The sequence below is a fragment of the Meleagris gallopavo genome, chromosome 2 (genome assembly GCF_905368555.1).
Source record: "Meleagris gallopavo chromosome 2, MGAL_WU_HG_1.1, whole genome shotgun sequence".
Lineage (NCBI taxonomy): Eukaryota > Metazoa > Chordata > Aves > Galliformes > Phasianidae > Meleagris > Meleagris gallopavo.
Genome location: NC_139405.1, coordinates 102,364,101 through 102,378,709, shown reverse-complemented (window position 1 = coordinate 102,378,709; position 14,609 = coordinate 102,364,101). Strand labels below are relative to the sequence as shown.

Genomic DNA, 14,609 nt, shown 5'->3' with positions numbered 1-14,609 from the left:
GTCTGATACTAGACCAGGTTGCCCCCTCCAATCTGGTCTTGAACACCTCCAGGGAAGGAGCATCCACAGCCTCACAGGGCAGTCTGTTTCAGCACCTGACCACTCTCTCTAAAGAGCTTTCTCCTGACATCCAATCTAAGCATTTCCTCACTTACCCTCTCTCACTTATCATTCACTCTAAATGCTTATTACATTTAGAAATAATATAATTGAGAAGTTTGCTTCCTTTCTGAACTTCCTCATTTCAATGCTATTCACTGGCAAAACACAAACACCAAATCAGAAGGTAAATCCCTGTAGTTATGAAGTCACTTTCAAAGAATGGTAAGATTAAAACCAAACCAACCAACCAATCAGAAAAAAAAAAAAACCCAAACAAAATATTAAAACATAAAATCTATGGAGATCCTATCTGTGTAGCTTCATATTTTCTAGTTTTATTTGGCAGGATTAAAGCTTGGAATGTTAGACAATGTATGAAAATGAAAGATGATATTTTCACATATTGCCTCATTTCTTAGTGCTGTGGTTCATTAAAAAAAATACCAAATATTATTAGTGTTGAGAACATTATGTCTGTGTTTTGTAGGATAGGGTAGAGAATGATTTCCTTGAACTAGTTTGTCCTCATACATCATTGAAATAAAATTAAGATTTAAAATTGTATTCCCCTCTTTTTTAAAAGATTAATTTAAAAAAGAAGTCCTTAGTTTTTTTTTTGTTTGTTTTGTTTTTGTTTTTTTTTTTATAATTTTGGCAACTGGTACTCTGATGCAGAAATCACTTGCGTAAACAAAACACAGTGTCTTTGAAAATGTAATTTCCATTCCAATGGATGCTTGGTTGAGAGGCCATTTTCTGTCAATTGAACAAAAGAAATTGACAGAAAATATGCCATATTAATATATATTGTCTGTATTCGTTATATGGGAGTTGGACCTCATGATGTTTAAGGGTTCCTTCCAACTCAAAGGATTCTATTACTGTATATTCTGTAGTTTACCTTAAGCCAAATTCATCAATACAAAATCAGTAAAAGTTAGATAATAGAAAAAGATCTGTAATCTGTTATCAACTGCAGATTATCAGTACCTAGAGTAAAGAGGCTCTAAGAATCACAGTATGATGTCAGAAAATTTTATAACTGGCTTGCTTTTACATCTTCATATTTATCTATTATTTTTTTTTGTTTGTTTCTTCTTTCTAAATTTTTCTAACTTCTTTTTTTTTCCTAACTGTCAGAATGTTTCTTTGCAGTTGTGCAGCTGTCCATTTGATCTCTCTTCTGTCTTCTGTGCCTAGATCCATGTTCCCTTCAGGTTTATTTTATTTTTTTTTCCTTTTTGGTATTTAGGTCTTGAACTGACTCTTGACCTTATTAGATTAACATTTGATATCATGCTGAACAAAGTGAATGAGCCAGAAAAAAAGACTTCTCTCCAGTTGGAGAGAAAAGAGTGAGGCAAGGGTTATTTGAGAAACTGCAGATGTGGGAAAAGGAAGTATTAGTTCTGTATATCAAAATTATCTTAATCACAGATAATATAGAATATTTTTGCATTTTCCTTTGTTTGAAATCCAAAGTGAGACTGCGTAATGATGTATGTTACAGGTCATGTCCAACAGAATAATGCTTTGTTTTCATCAAGTTTGACATTGATGCCATTAACTCTCTTTTTAGTTTATTTTTCTGTAAACTTCGTGATTTCTTCATTAAAAGGTAGAGTATACGGACAGGGAAAGTTACTGCATCTATGCACATTTTGAGGTGGTACAGATTTAGTTGTTCTTTTTTTAAATGACTGAATTTTTTCCAAGTGAATTGCCCAAATTTCGTCGCCTGAAAATGTAATAACTGTTAAGACTGAAAAGGAAAGGAATACAGCAGGCTTATGCTTTGTGAAGAATTTTTATGAGAATCATTTTTTATAAAAATTCCTGATTGATTTCTTAGGTTATTACTGTTTGGATTCCAGTAATGCTATTTAGGCAGAGAAATATTACAAAAGCATATTTTTCCATTTATACTTAGCTTTCAACACTGACCTATACTAGGACATTATTGTCTGGGGGAAAAAAAAAAAAAAAAAAGAGTAAAATGTTTTCTTCATGTTACTTAAAAAATGCAGTCTAATAGTTGTTTGAAATTCAAATTTTTTCAGTTATGCTAAGAATGCAGAGGTGGAAAATCCCGATTAGTATATTGGTAAGGATAGTAAACAGGGAACATTATATTCACAGCATGGACCTGATTGCTATGGAAAAGCACTTTCAAGGAAAGTACTATCAGCAAGCTCTGCTGCAATAGGAGCAAACCAAGGATACCCACTGCCATGCTATGAGTGGGCTTTAGGCCAGTGAGGTAAAAAAAAAAAAAGCCAACCTTGCTCCAAATCAAACCAAACCTAGGTAATCACCTTAGAGAATGTAGACAGCGTGTGCTAATGTCTGCTACAGAACCTAATGCTGCAGTAAAATGGGCCAAATTCTGCCTGTCGCATTAGTTTCAATCATTGTGCATATGCAGGAGGTGAACACGTTAGGAGATAAGTAATCAGAGGAGCAACTTGGAGGAGGCAGCAGTTGGCAGTTGCCTTGAGGCTTTCCTCTGATTAGCAGCTCGCTCCACTTTCTCCACACAGTGCATTAATCTCCCATTTCACCAGAAAAGATTGGAGCTAGGGACACCTGCTGGAGTAAAAAAGACAAAGTTTAGATGACCACAAGTTAACCATTGATGAAAAGGTCCTCTTTACTATTGGTGCACATGAAGAAGTCCCAGATGTTGGTAGTATACAATGAATCCATATTCTGATTTCATATACTGTGATGCCTTAATGTCTTAAAAGCAGAAGATGATAGCTAAATTTTTGAGGGTCTGGGGTCATTAATATGAAAGGTTTATTTTGGAAACGGAGTATCTGTGCCAGTGAATCAATCAAGGAACTTTCTTAGGGGTTCAGATACAAGGAAGTTTTGTTGGAGAGGGAGTGATGACTGAGTGACAGTAACGAACAGCTGAGAAAGCAAGAAAAGGCATGTGTCCAAATTGAAAACAAAGATAAAGACATTGATTGTTAAATACAGGGTTAGGGTAGACATTAAAAAGTGAAAGGTCTATATACGTACTGATACTGCCATAACAACAGAAATGTACAAACTTGCCATCAGCAAATTAAGCTAGATATTAAAGTGTTCCTAACCACCAGTGTGATTTGCGATCAGCCATCTCATAAAAGTAGTTGAAGCGAGAAACCATTTTCGGAAGAACTTGATAACAGGATTATGTGATGAGGTTGCAAGATTAGATTGGCAGGATGCAATTATCTAGATCTCTTCCAGGTCTATTCCCCTGGGAGTAGAGAAGAAATCAAAAGCTGTAGCTTACAATGCACTGCAGGTGTGTGTGTGTCCCAGTATATAACCTTGGTTTATAGAATCGTAGAATGGCCTGGATAGAAAAGGACCACAATGATCATCTAGTTTCAAACCCCCTGCCATGGGCAGGGTTGCCAAAGTTTACCAAGGTTGGATATTAATATGACTAATCTGAAAGTCCTATAATGATATATATTGTCCTTGCTAGCCCCTAGTTAAGCAGTTAGCTGTTGAATGAAATGTCTGAAAGTGTGTATTAATATGCAGCTGATGAATATATTTACACGTCCTTCACTGTAACCATGGTCCTACCTCCAAATAAACCTCATGCTTAAAATACTTCAGTGGGTAAAAAATACTGAAAACTCAGGACAGTTTATATCTTCTTTGCCTTTTGTGGATTTTTGTTTGCAGATACTTCCAACAATTCATCAGTTCATTAATCTGCCCCCAATCTCTGCATGCTCTAGCTAGTATCTATCCTAGAACAAGCAAAATGTTTTATTCTCAGTTTCTAGGTCTCCAGTGTCTGTTCTGTGGTGGTACCTGTTATTTACTGTTCACATCTTTAGTTACTTTTTATCCTGACTATAACAAGTTGATATAACAGGACACAGAGCCTCCAACATTGAAGAGACTGCCCAGCTACCAATGCTGCATTTCATCTTCTCATCAGCTTGGACTACCCTCCACACAAATGTGCATATTATTCAGTTCAATTTAAGAGCAGGTTTTAGCTCTCATATTCAAGTGACTTTGTGAATATTTTAAGACTACATTAAAGTTGTGGACAGGAATCATTACATATGATGTTTAATCTTCCAGAACAATGGATCATAATAATGTATAAATTCAGCCTTCTAATTCCAGTGACGGAAAAATATATGAGAACAAACAAATGGAAAAAAAGCCTTCCCCTGGGAAGTAGGGATCATGAACTCATCAATATCTGTTACGAGACTTTCTAATACAAATGCACAGGAACATACATATTTCCAGAATTTCATAAGAAAACCTTACCCAAACAAGTCATTTGCACATTTCTCCTCAAGGATAGGATGAAAAGACAAAAAAATGTGCACGGCCATGTTGCTTACTGCATTATTTGGAATTTCAGTGAGAAAAGTGACATAAAACTATATGCAAAACAATGAAATAGAAGAGCTACTGTCTTTATTTGTTGAATTTCAGTAGCTTCTGAAAAGCAAACAGAGGAAAATACCTTTCTCAAAATGACAGCGAAACATTCTGCTTCTGAAGTAGCTACTCTAGTCATGAATCTATGGGCAATGTGAGGATATAACAAACAGGTGGAGAAGAAATTCAAGCCAAAATGTAGATAACTGTGGACAGTGAACTAAAAAATAATCAGTACATCAGTTATCTTATAAAGATTTCAAGGGCTGGAGAGGTTAGTTTTGACATGCCTTTTCTCACATTATTGTCTGCCAGAGGAAATTTTATTGATATTGTCTTTTACACAAAGGGATCTATATATCTGCCTGTATGTTGTCTGTATATCTGGCTTTCTATACAGAGATATTCAGTGACAGAATACATACAGATATATTTAATAATTAAGGAAAAAAATGAAGAATTTTCCTCCTGAAGAAAAAAACCCAACCTACAGTTCTCAAGTCACTAATGAAGTCCTTTCTTTATTATATTCAGAGAGTAAATGTACAATATTTGGTAGACTTCCTTCATACCATTTCTTGTCAGTAAGAAAATTGTGAACCTCAGGAGGATTCATAAATATAGTTTTAAAATCAATGAATTCACTAATCTAATTCTATTCATTAATCTTCATCAATTACTTATTATAGTCAATAGGTTGAATTTCCATGATAAATTGCCAGCAAGATAAACAGCTCTAGGTGGATTAACTTCAGAATGCTGTGTACAGTCAGATCATGGTGGCTGGTGTAGATAGTTCTCCGCACGTCTTTTGATATTTGAATATCAGCAACTTTTCATACTTCTTTGCTTGGGAAACTGAAATGTTCATAAGTTTGTCATGTAAGATTCTGCACAATTGTTTGCTTTCATCAAACACTTTAAGCCCTATCCAGAGCTTATGAAACATTTTAGAATTACTTCCATACGTTATTATTCCTCTTTTGATGTAGAAGAGTATTGGAAATACTTGATGGAAAAGATATATTGGAAATCTGTATGTTTGACTCTTAGATGGACCATCCACAAAATTCGGGTTCATCTTCTGATAATATAGTATATAAAATATCATCAGTTTTTGTTTTTGGTATACCAGAGCTGCACATGGAACATTACATGCATAGTAGCGCACAAACTTTTTTATAATCCTGGGTCATTATTTTATGAGCAGATTAATACCACCCTAGAAGAATCTAGCTCCACTACAGCTACTGAAGTTGTTCTTCAACCAGTGGTTCTCCTCTCTATCTATACTTGCTTTATCTTATACAGTGAATGAGATCAGAATTTAGCTAATCTAAAAACAGATAATCAATAAGATACATTAAAATCAGAAATAGGTTGAATAATCAATCTTATAAATGCTATGTTATGCTTGGTACTTGCCACTGTATCTTTTACATATTGTTAGTACAATGTTCTTTTGCTTATCCGTAAGTTTGAATATCTAGATATATTGTACCAGAGGGCAAGTAGCAAGGAAAATCTTTCGTTCTGTAGGGATAAAATTTAGTGAGTCCTGGAAAAAGATTAAGTTTCTTTGTGGTTTGAATAATAACATATTACCTTCAGATAGAAAGAAGGGATCCATAAATCATAGCTGCCCAAGTTAAATGTTGCCATACTATAAATGAAAAATGTCAGCTAGGCCTCCTTGGCTTTACAGAATTGCTGTCTACATAGTTGCTTCTTTTTCTTGCATTCCTTTCTTTCTCATGACCTGTTTTCAACAAGCCGAAAAACCTGTGCTTGAGATTGTTCTTGGGAGATAAGGGCCCATAAAGGATGAGAAAGGACTACAGTTTAGCACTCAGTGTTTCTTTGATGAATGCTTCAGTAATCAGAAAATTAAATGGAAGATCCTCTGCTTGCCTGAGCTTAACTTAGTGCTCTTTATGTGTATTAAAGACAATTTGTGCAGAGTGAGGTGGAGTTTGGGTGCTTAGCAGCTTCTGGTGAGCTGTTACGATGTAGGCATCACAACCACTCACACTGGGGATAAGAGTTGAGGTTTAGATGTCTTGGAAAACATAATCTAAGACTGATGGGAAGTGGCACTACAGCCAGGTTGTCTTTGACACCAAGTGAGCAGAATTTCCATCTACATCCAATGTGCTTAAATTCAATTTAAGATGATTTTGATAGTGGAAATCTGAACAGAGACCCAAGTGATTTGCTGAAAAGAAAATATGACAGAGGTTAGGTGCTTATTCAGAGATTAAACTATCTAGTGCAGAATGATGAGAAAGAATATTCTAAGAGAGAAAATGAGGCACAGTGCAGTTTTGTCTTATCAGGAAAAAAGTAAGAATAAATTATTTGCACCTGTAGTTTTACATTACTGGATGATTTGCCTTTAGATCTGTGAAAAGGAGTAAATTGCAGTCAGGCTAAACACAAGCTCATAAGTATTTAATATCACAGAGGCACAGAAATGAGCAAGACAAATTTAGTTTCTATCTTTCCTACGAGAAAAGTTGTGTTTTCCCTTGTGTGAACCCACAGTGGTGTTTGACTTGCACACCTACATATAAAAGTAATCCAACTTGGATTACTTGTCTCTGAGTCATAAATTCCCTGTGCTACAAGTCACTAGAGGTAGGGAGGATTTGGGGTAGACGTACGGCAAGTTTGTTATGTTTTCTCTACAATTTGCTGTTGGTCGATTTGAAGACCAGATACTGTTCACAGTACTCTGCTGATGCTGAACTTGTGTTCTCAGGTTCATAAGCATCATCTAAAATTATGCCATCTAAACTGCTCTTCTGCTCTCCCTTTGGTTAAAGGAGGTAGACGTGGTTCTCCAGTGGACATTCATCCTGCTTTGGCACATATCAGGAATAAACATATAACTCTACGAGTGCTACCTCTCCAGATTTATTAATCTGGAAATGAAACAAATCACAAGTTTAAATTAGTCATTTAACTTTCAGGTGGTTAAAATTATTCCTGCTCTTAGTGATGGGTGAGGCTGGTTCACTGGACTAATTTTTATCTTTCCAGAAACAACAGAAAAAAGCTAAGCAACTCTGTGCCTTCTCCCTTTAACATATAATAGACAAATTCTCTGGATGATACCCTACTACAAATCACTCTGCTTTTCTCACCTTTCTTTCACAGACAGGCACTTATCTTCACCAAATATACATTAGCTATTTCTGTGGGTTTATCTTCTCAGTCTCCTGAGGAACAGCATTGTGCCTGCTTTTTGCTGCCTTCACTTTAAGAGCCATAATGGATGCTTTACTTAAACTCATTGTCTCCTTCATTCAGGGGAGCAGGATTTTTACTTTTTTTCCAATGGCTGAATAAAGCCTGATAAAAAATGTAGTACTTCCTGGGCACAGGGATCTCAGTTATCCAACGCTGAGGGCTGCTACTGACAGTAGGGTTTCTGAAATTTTAGTTGGAAAAATTTCCAATTATTTAGCTGGAAGATGAACTTTTCCCCTTCCATTTCCAGACTCAACAGGAAAGATTTTTGGGTTCAATGAGAAGATGAATAATTTACAAATCAAATCCTTGAAGAGTTCGCTGTATTTGGATTGTAAATAAAACAAAGAGTGCAGTGCATTTGTTTGATTGTATCAGTTCACAGTTGGATCATAAAATGAAGGTGTATAATGTTAGTGAAGCTTTGAAATGCTCTGAACCACAATAAAAGATGCCATATCACACATTTTCTCTAAAAGATTAATCAATCTTTCATCAAATATCCAGCCACACATATTTTGTCAAATATATGGTAAGCATTAACGCTAATTATTAATGATTCCTAAACTGATATTCACCAGAGGCTGGCAACTGGGTTTCAGATTATGCACACAGATATCACAGATTTTTGGTGAACGTATCTGAAGAGCACTTTCCCACAGATGTTTCTTTACAAAATATACCACAACAGAAATATACACGTGCTGGTAATAAACTGTTGTTGTACACTGAACCAGTTAAAGAAAGTGCTGTTATATCTGTCTTGCAGTCAGTACCTTTATTTTATTGCTGCTTAAAAGAGAAAACCTCAGAAATCGTTGAGTGTCAGTCTCAAATACTGTCTCTACATTGTGCAATAAAATCAAGGAATACTGAGTATATCGCTGTATTGTGCATTACTGAATTCTGAGGTTTAACCACAAAGTTGCTTGCTCAGTTCCCTCACGATGGGCTGGAGGAGAGAATTGAAAGGGTAAATGGGTAAAAGTGAGAAAACTAATGGGTACACGTAAAGACAGCTTAACAGGGAAAGCAAAAACTGTGTGCGTAAGCAAAGCAAAATAAGGAATAATGTTCTTGAGTAAATGATCAGCCCTGTGCTTACCACACAATCTATCTACATCTGCTGGGACAAAACATACACAAATACACACAAAAATGAAATTTACATCAATGAAAAAATTATAGTTTGTCACTGATATACTGATATAATGTGGAGTCTAGCTATAAAAAGAGGAAAGGGAGGCAGAACAAAAGTAGGTGAAAACTAATGGCATTCCAAAAGATCATGTTTTTTTCTGCTTGAAACTAAAGCTTGAAGTCTTTCTAGTTAAAAATATTTATTTCAAAAAAGTGGTCAAGTAATGGCTTAGGCCATGGGCTATATACCCAGGGTAGCATCTGATTAATGTTGAGTCCTCTCTTGTGTAATCTTCTGGAAATATGATTCAGGATTCAGAAAGGGATTCAGAAGACATTACATTTATTAGCCTTGCCATTCTCTTCACAAGATTAAATAAGCTGATTTCCATTAACCTCTCCTTCCAGGTGCCATAAAGTCCTGATCATTTTTCAGCCCTGCATTGACCGTCTCCAATTTCTTAACAATTTTCTTGAACTGAGGGGGCCCAAAAGAGAACTAACCCTAATGCCTACCTTCTGGCCTTCTGCTTGATCCCAGACTGAGGTGTATGAAAATTTCATCTGCTATCATGCACATACACAGTGGCTCTTCCTTGTTTGCACACAGCAGAGCAAGATAAGCACTGGCATATGGAAATTGCTACTTTTGCTTCTCCATCCCTTCTTCCCAAAACCCAAGCTTCAGGCATTTGGCAGAGATACTCCTAATTGTTTTTGAGGAACTCTCACTTCCATATCTTGGCTCAAGTGTGTTCAGTTTATTGCGTCTGAATCCTGAAAGCTTTCTGGAACTCCTCCAATGGAGCAAATCTGATATTCTGTTTTGGCGCGAAAACTTTAGTAGCATAAATGTCATTGTGTTCAAGAAAAATTCACCTCCTTTAGTGCAGTAGGAATGTTTTGTCCCATTATATTTGCTGCTATGGAATTTGCATTCACTGCAAGTTTGTTTGAATGCTAATATTTCATCCACTGCTTTTGTCTCAGTGGAAGTTTGCTAAGGAGCTAATTTTTTCAGACTTTCTGTCTTTCCTCAAGCAAAATTCTAATTGGATCATCATTCTCACCAAAACAGTCTTGGTTACTATGCTTTTTCAGAACTGGGGTTAGCAAACACTGTATATCACACTGAGAGAACACATTAATAAGCTAAATTTCTAGTAAGAGTGTTTGAAATGGGTGAACTGTGAACAAAACAGAATCAAAATGACATTATGTATTTTGTATGTATTGAGGACTATGTAATGTGGGAAGAAACCTGGAACTTCTTTGGTAAGCACCTGACATTTTGTAGAATATCGCTCCCTGAAACCTCTACTGTTCTGACATTTTTTGTGCCTGGATTAAAAACGATGACATCTCTGAGACATAAAATCTCTAGTCATTTGTCTGTAATGTACCTGAAATCTTTTTTATCTACAAGTCTCCATCAGATAATATTACTGATCTGTACATTCACACAAACACGAATATTTCAAGAAAATGTTTTTTTTTCCCTTGGATTAGAAACACTGACCAAAGGCAAAGGATTATTTGCAGAAATATTTCTAACAATCAGATAAAAGGGATGAATAATCTGAGAATTTTGCAATGGTTTTGGGACAAAGAGTAGAGTTTCTCTACTAGATCAGCTGCATAGGTTGTGCTGATCTATACACAGAGGTGACATCTACTTGATATGGTTTAGTAGCTTGTGGTACCAGTGGTAATGAGAAGATGGTTGGACTAGATGATTTTACAGGTCGTTTCCGACCTTGTGATTCTATGATTCTATGATTCTACTTCTTAATACAAGAAAAATATTTCTGCAATACATGCACTGAAATTTATGTAGATGTTAACTTACAATTAGCCCATGACTGTTCCCAGTTTTTCTTTTGTTGCAGGGTTGGCTTTTTTCTTTTTTTCTTTTTTCTTTTTTTCTTTTTTTTTCCCCCGTACTTTTTTAGTTCAAGATGTTAGGCTGTTGATCTCACTAAAAGATAAAATTTCCTTTTTTAATGATAAATACATGTGACATTTTACCTTGAAAAAGGTCTGAACATTTTAAAGCTTTTGAACTCTTTCTTTAGATTGTTGAAAGCCCTCAGCTATCAATCAATGGGAGATGAGGGGGACTAGCTTAAAGCAAAAGGCACTTGGGGGAATTTTCATCCTGCTGTGACTACAGGTTTTAGCTTGGTGTAAGTCCTACATTTCAGAGTCACATAGTAATCAGCTAAAAATTAACTGCAGATGTTAAATTTTTTAATGAAGGTTATTGATAAAGCTCCAGAGCCTTCAGGTCAACAGAACTGTACCTATTCAACAATATATTTTTCTGCATATTTTCTTCTTCATTTCAGAGTAACTTTTCAGGGTTTTGAATCCATATCTTTTTTTTTTTTTTATATGATTTATAGAATCATAGAATCATAGAATGGCTTGGCTTGAAAAGGACCACAATGATCATCTAGTTTCAGCCCCCCTGCTATTTGCAGGGTCGCCAACCACCAGACCAGGCTGCCCAGAGCCACATCCAGCCTGGCCTTGAATGCTTCCAGGGATAGGGCATCCACAGCTTCCTTGGGCAACCTGTTCCAGTGTGTCACAACCTTCTGTGTGAAAAACTTCCTCCTAGTATCTAACCTAAACCTCCTCTGTCTCAGTTTAAGACCATTCCCCCTTGTCCTACCACTATCCACCCTCGTAGCCATTCCCCCTCCTGTTTATATGCTCCCTTCAAGTACTGGAAGGCCCCCATGAGATCTCCCAGGAGCCTTCTCTTCTCCAAGCTAAATAATTCCAGTTCCCTCAACCTTTCCTCATAGGAGAGGTGGTCCAGCCCTCTGATTATCTTAATGGCCCTCCTCTGGACCCGCTCCAAGAGCTCCACATCCTTCCTGTACTGAGGGCCCCAGGCCTGGATGCAGTACTGCAGATGGGGCCTCACAACAGCTGAGTAGGGGGGAACAATTATCTCCCTCTTCAGAACACAGTTGGCCTTTCGGGTTGCAAGTGCGTACTGTTAGCTCATGTACAGCTTCTCATCTACCAGGATCCCCAAGTCCTTCTCCACAGGGCTGCTCACAAGGAGATTTGTATAAATACCTGGGATTGCCCTGACCCAAGTTCAGCACCCTGCACTTAGCCTTATTGAACCTCATTAGGTTTTCATGGGCCCACTTCTGCAGCTTGTCCATGATTTTCTCAGGCACAGATGTGAGCCTCACAAACCTGTAGTTCCCCAGGTCTTCCTTTTTCCCTTTTTTAAAAATGGAAGCAGCGTTTCCCTTTTTTCAGTCACTGGGGACTTCACCAGACAGACATGATTTTTCAAATATAATGAAGAGTGGCTCGGCAATCACAGCTGTTATCTCTTTCAGAACCCAAGTATGGATATCATCTGGCCCCATGGACTTATACACGTTCAGTTTCACGAGGAGGACTCAGACTTGTTCCAGCATTACAGAGGGACATAAACCACTTCATTTACCCTCATCTAGAGGCTCATGGTCCTGGTAGACATGAGAAGCCTGACCACCCGTGAAGACTGAGGTAAAGCATTCATTGAGTACCTCAGCTTTTTCTGTGACTGAGGAAGCCAGCTCACCATTGCCTTTCATCAGAGGGGGAATACTCTCCTTGGCCTGTCTCTTCCTGCCTATGTACCTGTAGAACCCCTTCTTGTTATCTTTCACATTCTTCACCAAGTTCAGTTCCATCTATGCCTTGTCTTTCCTAATCCTATCTCTACACACACGGACAACAGCCCTGTATTCCTCCCAGGATACACAACTCTGCTTCCACTTTCTGTACAATTCCCTCTTTTCTCTCAGTTTAAGCTGCAGGTCCTTGCACAGCCTTGTTGGTTGCTTGCCTCTCCTGCTCGACTTCTTCTGCTGGGGAATGGAGAGCTGTTGCGCTATCAGAAGGGTGTTCTTAAAGAGCTGTCAGATTTGTTCTGTGCCCATGCCCTTAAAGACAGTTTCGCAGGGGATCCCACTCATCAGTTCCGTGAGCACCTGGAAGTTTGCTCTCCCAGTGCAAAGGGTCCTAGCTCTGCTTTTTGCCTGGCCCGCATTCTTCAAGATCACAAACTCCACCAAGGCATGGCCACTACAGCCCAGGCTGCCTCCAATCTTAACCTCTCTAACACTTTCCTCTACATTAGTGAGCACCACGTCCAGTAAGGCTTCACCTCGGGTTGGTCCATCTATTATGTGCACCAGGAAGTTGTCCTTGACAGACTTCAGGAATCTCTTGGATTGTCTACTACCCGCCACACCGCTGTCCCAGCAGATATCCGGGTGGTTGAAATCCCCCATCAGGACAAGAGCCCGTCATGACACCTCCTGCAGCTGAAACAAAAAGGCCTTGTCAACAGTCTTCTCCTGTTTAGGTGGCCTATTTTGACTGCAACCACTAGATGCCCTTTACTGGACCAATCCTTGATTTTTACCCACAAGCTCTTGACCTGACTATGGCTGTTTCTCAGACACAGCTCTTCACAATCTATCCACTTCCTAACATAGAGGCAACTCCACCATCCCTCCTACCCTGTCTATCCCTTCTGAAAAGCCTGTTGTCCTCAATCAGGGTATTCCAATCATGGGATTCATCCCACCTTGTTTCCATGATAGCAATTAAATCATACTTTCCCAATTGTGCCATGGTTTCTAGTTCCTCCTCTTTATTGCCCATGTTGTGTGCATTGGTATAGACGCACTTCAGCTTAGTTATTGACCTCGTTGCCTTCTCAGAGAAGCCCTCCCTAGGATCTCAAGGACAAATCCGGGGTTTTCTCTTACCTCCTCCCAAAATGGCAGCATTCCCACGTGCTTCTCTGTCACCTAGTACATCCCCTTCCCCCATCATATCTAGTTTAAAGCCCTGCTAACCAGCCCAGCCAGCTTGTTTCCAAGAATATTTGTGTCCCTTCTAGTCAGTCAGCTTCTATCCGCCATTAGCATTCCTGCTTTCTCAAGGCTGCATGCCAAGCCACCGTACCCAAAGCCCTGTGTATGATACCATTCGCAAAACCATTCATTCAGAATGTCCACCCTCCTCCTTTTATGTGGATCGCAGTCACCAACTGAGAGGACAGAGGAGAACACAACTTGAGCTCCCAATCCCTTCAGAAATCTTCCCAGACTTTTTGTAGTGTATTCTAACTTTTGAAATTATCTCTAATATTGGATATGGTCAGGAAGAGGTTCTAAAGTCCAAAGTAGTTTCAAAGATTGTCTGCTACCCGGGGACTGGCTGGAAAAAAAAACAGAGCCTGCAGCAAATGATCTGCTAGGAGATGGGAGAGAAAAGCAGCCCAGAACAGTGAAATGGCAGCATGCAGGAAGGTATCTTGGAAAAGAGATGTACAGTGTGAAGCACATCTAGCCTTGCATGTCCTTCTTGCTGATCCACGTGGAGCCAACTGAATATTAACTCCTAAACTTAAGAAAACCTGGACTGGACTCGACATAAAGAAGAAGTTTTTTTTCAAAGAACAAATTTGCTACTTAGATGTATTATCTGGGACTTAGCCATTATGAAGGTTATTTTTTTCAAGATAACATGAGAAAAATAAAGCAAATTATAACTAGAGTTGGTAATATTTTGCTGGGTTTTATTTAATTATAAAGAAGAAAAAGTTTGTTGATAGACATGCATGTGAAATTCAGGTTTCAGTTCCTTAAAGGAACTTTAACAAAGACTTTGGA

At 38.1% G+C, this 14,609-nt stretch overlaps 1 pseudogene; it reads right to left on the bottom strand.

The window, feature by feature from the left end:
• LOC146545106 (uncharacterized) overlaps window positions 1-13,217 on the bottom strand; it is a 130,529-nt pseudogene extending 117,312 nt beyond the window's left edge.
• Window positions 13,218-14,609: the final 1,392 nt, after the last annotated feature.